A 6,102-nucleotide genomic window follows, 5' to 3' on the forward strand; every position below is an offset into this window, starting at 1 on the left:
TATATATATATATATATATATATATATATTATTTCATCAATTTCCATCAAATGATTTGTCAGTCTTCCCAGTTTAAAGACACGGGGCCTGTATTTATACGGTGTTCTTCTCTCGAAGCTGCTTTACAAACTGATACGGTGATCAGTTCATTCAACTGCTTTAAAGAGTTTTCATGCAATGGACATTCCACTAAAGGTGCTCTTTTGGCACGTGATCTACAAGAGAGATTACTTTAGGTTACTTATTAAACCATTTTGTACATACTTAGCATTGAAAATGTATTTTTTCAAAATTCTTACTCTTTCAATAAGAAAACCATATGATAATTAAAATAAGCACATAGATCACCCACCAAAGTAAATTTGATTACGTAGATCACAAGGAAAGCAGGACTAACACAAATTACACTAAAAAGTAACCTAAAGTAATCTCCCTTTCAATTGTAGATTACACGGCAAAGTGGCATGTTTCTTTTTCTTAAGAAATTATGAGAATTTAGTGCTGGTTTCTTGTAAAAATACAACAGCTTTCGTCTCGTTGCTGATCACATTGCAAAAATCTTTATCCAACATCTTACGGGATTTTAGAAATTGAAAAGGAAACTAAAAAGTAATCTAAAGTAATCTCCCTTGTAGATCACACGCCAAAAGAGCAACCAACTAAGTCTCCATGAGACTCTGAAATTTACTAAAAATTCTTAGAACGTTGGATAAACTACCTTGCGATATTTAGTTATGGTGCATTACATCCCAAGGTCAACCTTGTCTTTCATCCGTCGATAAAATAAACCACTCCGTCGAGTACGGTCAATTTACATTCCAGTAATACACTTCAGATGTAAACTGAATCATGATAGAAGATTAAGAATATAGATTTCAACCGCTTTGAGATAAATAGTAAACGCTCTGATGTAAGGGAGGCAACTCTTTTTTTTAACTGAATCATTTTAGTGTGATGTAGCAAACAGCTGAGATAAAGTAACATGGAAGCGTCTGCGCAATTACTTGACCTACATGAAATAACAGCCAATTCTCTCTTAAATCACACTGAATGTGATGACCATGTTCAAGAAGGATCCGAATAAGAACATTATTGACAACTCCAGGCGAAGTTGTTCACTATGGAATTGGCATTTGTTATCAGTAGCGTGATCGGAGATGCAAAATTCTCTAAGAACTCCAGTAGACCTGTACATGGCAACCTCCATCTTATGTGATACATCGTCGAAGGGGGTCAATGATAGATCTAGCTTCATTGAGTGAGAGCTAATCAAATTGATCAATTGAAACCTTTTGCCAGTATTGACCTTTGCTACCAAGTTGCTATCTTAGATGCAGCCTTCATCGTCGTGTCTTGAGAGACTGAATCTCTGCAATATAGAGCAACCAACATCTGTTTATTCGTATTGAACGGCCACATATCACATCGTGTTATCTACCAATTAAACATCCCACTTTTTCTCTCTCTTCTGTATGTCTTGGTGTTCGAGTTATGCCTCGGGGATGACAGAGAGCTATGTCTGCGTATACCGACGACTCATCATCATGGTTTGGCACACATCGAAAATCGACATGGTCGGCACTCTATACGAGTAGTATCGGGGGGTAACGGGAGTGTGGTTAAAGTGTTTGAACTCTGACTCGGCCCTAATTTTCCAGATAGAGAAAAACTTGGAAGTAATCGTAAAATGGGCGACCAGTGTCACTCAGAAATGAAATCTGGGTTTGTCTTAATTTTTTTTTTTTTTTTTTTTTTTTGTGAAAGGGAGCGGCTCCGCTGGTTAGAAAATCGATCTGCTGTCAACAACCACTCTCGAGAAGCTCGCGGGTTGACTAAATTGATTATGCGGAAGCAAGCCTTGTGAAAGCCATAACTGCATAGATCCTTGAATAACAACAACGATGAACAAATACAGTCGCCGTCCGATCGGCTACGTCCCTATGTTGTAAAGTTGCTTGTGTGTTCATGTTGAACTGGTCAATGATATGCTTCATACATCTGAATTGTCATTTTTCAAAGTGAATGGCTTATCATTGTTGTAGTGAATGCGTGGAATGATGTTGTTGGCTGCGTGAATAATAACTGAAGCAAACTCACGAAACAATTAACCATAATATTTGGTGTTCCCTATTTAGAATGAACAATATTAATAATTACCGACCAGGAGGAGAGAAAAAATGCTCTGTGAATGTAAAAAAAACTATCTGTTTGACATCATGTGGTGTGTGGTCTGTCATCTGTGCAAATGTCCAAGGCGATCTTTGACGTCAGCGTTCTGTCGGCCGTCTGAGCCATGAGTTAAGCGCTATATGACGCTACAGCTTCATGGTGAGTGATCAATTACGTGAAACTGTAGTGGCTCACACGTGGTGTCAAACTGAGTATCAAGCGCTTATGGTTCGAATCCCCGCTACACCTACATTAACAACACTACAACCATCACTGGTTCTAAATCAGTGCCATATCACCCAGAACTTATGCTGTACATCTTTCAACTTCATACATTGCATCATCTGCAAACTTTACCGAGCATTTAACATTGGGAAAACAGGTTACTGCCTTGCCGATCACGTTCGCGAGCACATTCAAAGCACATTACTGCGTATGCCAGGCCACCCACTTCAACCCGTCACTTACTTCAACACAAAGAATCATTTCAAAATGCATTTATCAGTGTGTGACATCTCTGCACATCAGGGTACCACAGCCCAAAAATGTGAAGGAGCAATGTTTCATATTCAAGCACGAAACCATAATACTGACGGGTTTAGTTGAATGTTTTGCTTTTGCTTCTTCACCACTTCTTAGTTAAGTAAACTCATTTTCATCCTTCAGCTCCCTTCTCACTTTAATTTTTCCGTCATCACTCACATCCATTTCTGTTCCTCTTTTTCAGTTCCCATCTACCAAATTCACTCATAAGGCTTTAGTTGTCCGATGTGTTGCACAGTGAGACTGAGCCCCAGATCATATGGTTGCGAAGCAAACTTCTTAACCATACAGCCATGACTGTGCCTAGTATGTATGTACAAATGCACGTGCGCGCGCACTCATACATATATACATACGTACTTACGTACACACACACACACACACACACACACACACACACACACACACACACACACACACACACACACACACACACACACACACACACACACACACATACGGCCATAAACAGAAGGCCACTGGAAATGATATCTACTTTACTGTGCCTATAGCAACATTTCTTATCATGGCCTCTAGTTTCCACAATTCTTGCGACATCATGGCATGACTAAGTATTTAGCCATACAGTCAGGTGGGTAAGCTAGGCACATCAGCTTTGGTTGGCAACAAGTTAAAGAGAAGGACACCTCTGACTCCAGATTTAGGAAAATGTGACTTGTCACGCTATGTCACGCTGAATATCCCCGAGAACTATGATAAGGGTACACGTGTCTGTGGAATGCTCAGCCACTTGCACGTTAATTTCACGAGCAGGCTGTTCCGTTGATCGGATCAACTGGAACCCTCGACGTCGTAAGCGACGGAGTGCCAACACACTTATGTTGAGCCAGTTCTTTTGTATGGATCACGGGAAGGGACACACATATATACACATATAAATATATGTAGGGATATATATAGATACAAAAACTAAATATCTTCAGGAGATAAACACATATGTAGAAGCATATAGATATTTATGTATATTAACAAATAAATTTACTTTTACATAGAGTGTAAAAGATAAAGAAAACTAAGTGGAGAATGCATAGATTTTTAACTCAACAGCTGTTTCTGGGAGCTCAGAATTGCATAATAGTTGTAATGTTCACAATCAGTAAATGGAATGTGTCAATGTATCCATATACCTACTTCCTTCATCAGCAGGGGAATTTGGTAGATATGAGTTCTCATTATGTTGTGAGAGATTTAACAGTTAAAGCACACATAAAGCTGTATATAATACCACATAACTACACACACACACACAAATATATGTATTATAACTAGACATATACATATTATGTGCATGCATGAATGTGTATAAATGTTGATATTCAACAGCTTGCCATTGCTGGTAAAATGAAAAAGTGTTGATGTTTATATTTCTTGTTGATATCACAGCTAGTCATTTAGCACTTTCAAGGACCTCTGAAATAAAAAAAAAAGTCCCTTAGCTCAAAAACAATTAAGGGTTAACTAACCACAAGAAGAGTATCCAGACGTAAATCATACTTCTCCTGTCTAACACATATTGCTGCAGAAAAACAATCATTAAATGGATAAACAAATGAATATGTATATAAACTATGACATATAAAGCAATTTGATATTCACAATAACTATTTAATGTTTAGAAAAAAATTAAACAATTACACTGAAGGCAACTTTTATGTATATTCTTTGCTCCACCCCACAACCTATATTCTGGTCATTGTATACTTTTTCACTGTACAAAGTATAAAACCAAGGACATTCATCTGCATTTAATAGTGTGTTGTTATGTAGATGTAATGATTGAAAATTTATAGAAATGTGTCTTTCTATTATAGAGCATGCTTTCTATGGTAGGATGTCCTTCTAATGCCAACCACTTTACATAGTGTATTGGATACCAAGCACACTCTGTAAACTGGTTGGCATTAGGAAGGGCATCCAGCCGTAAAATTTATGCTAAGTCAGACTGGAGTCCGGTGCAACTTCCCACCTTGCCAGCTCTGGTCAAACCATCCAACCATGCCAGCATGGACAACAGACGTTAAATGATGATGATGATGATGATGATGGTGAGTGAGGCTGCCATGTAACTCACAAGACTAAAAAGCCCTCTCATTTGAGGGAGAGTATACTAGAGAGAGAAGAAGGCAGAGTTACGCTAGGCATTGAGAAGTTAAAGCATAACACATGGTAATAAGTATGTGAGCAATGTAGCCCATTGAGACTCTACAACATGGCATGCCTGTAGTGGAACATACTTATCCAAGTTACCATGAAGTGGAGCAGAACCTGAAATCATGTGGTTTGAAAGCAAATTTCTTAACCACACATCCATGCCTGTATCTTGAAATAAACTTCTTAAACACAAAGCAATGCCTATGATGAGTTATCAGCTGACATGGAGAAATTTGTAGTAATTTCTTTCATTCTTTCTCGAGCTCAAATAAGAAATCATGTGTTTGATTGAATACTCTTTTACTCTCTTATACTTGTTTCAGTCGTTTTGACTGCGGCCAGGCTGGAGCACTGCCTTTAGTCGAGCAAATCGACACCAGGACTTATTCTTTGTAAGCCTAGTACTTATTCTATCAGTCTCTTTTGCTGAACCGCTAAGTTACGTAAACGTAAACACACCAGAATCGGTTGTCAAGCGATGTTGGGGGACAAACACAGACACTCAAACATACACTTATACATATACACACACACACACACATATATATATATATATATATACATATATACGACTGGCTTCTTTCAGTTTCCGTCTACCAAATCCACTCACAAGGCTTTGGTCAGCCCAAGGCTATAGTAGAAGACACTTGCCCAAGATGCCACGCAGTGGGACTGAACCCGGAACCATGTGGTTGGTAAGCAAGCTACTTACCACACAGCCACTCCTACGCCTTTTCTTCCTTATTGAATTCCAGGTCACAAATTTACAGAGGATGGAGTAAAGGAGTATAGCTAATTAAAACAATGCACAATGTATTATTGGAACTTATTTTATCAACTCAAGATTGATTGAAAATGAAATTGACTCTGGTTGGTCTAACTTCTAAGAAGATATCTTAATGTCAAATGGTATTTTGTCAGTGTTTCATTAATTCTGGCTTTCCACCGTTTGTGTCTAATTAAAAGTTAATGTCAACACCACCACAAACATTACTGCAACCACCATCAAGTAAATGTAAAACCCTACAAGTTTAAATTAAAGTTGTCAAGGGTTGAGTTACATCATCATCAGCATCATTTAATGCCTATCTCTTGTACTGGCATGAGTTGGACTGTTCAGCATAATCCTTGTGGTGGTGGCGGCAGTGGCGGCGGCAGAGGTGGTGGTGGTGGCGGCAGAGGTGGTGGTGGTGGCGGCAGAGGTGGTGGTGGTGGTGG

At 38.7% G+C, this 6,102-nt stretch overlaps 1 long non-coding RNA gene across 1 annotated transcript in view; it reads right to left on the reverse strand.

The window, feature by feature from the left end:
* Positions 1 to 3,752: 3,752 nt before the first annotated feature.
* LOC128247626 (uncharacterized) overlaps positions 3,753 to 6,102 on the reverse strand; it is a 17,231-nt gene continuing 14,881 nt past the window's right edge. The window contains exon 2 of the long non-coding RNA XR_008264001.1: positions 3,753 to 4,143. This is a non-coding gene — a long non-coding RNA (uncharacterized LOC128247626). The remainder of the gene's footprint in view (positions 4,144 to 6,102) is intronic.

The sequence above is a fragment of the Octopus bimaculoides genome, chromosome 4 (genome assembly GCF_001194135.2).
Source record: "Octopus bimaculoides isolate UCB-OBI-ISO-001 chromosome 4, ASM119413v2, whole genome shotgun sequence".
Lineage (NCBI taxonomy): Eukaryota > Metazoa > Mollusca > Cephalopoda > Octopoda > Octopodidae > Octopus > Octopus bimaculoides.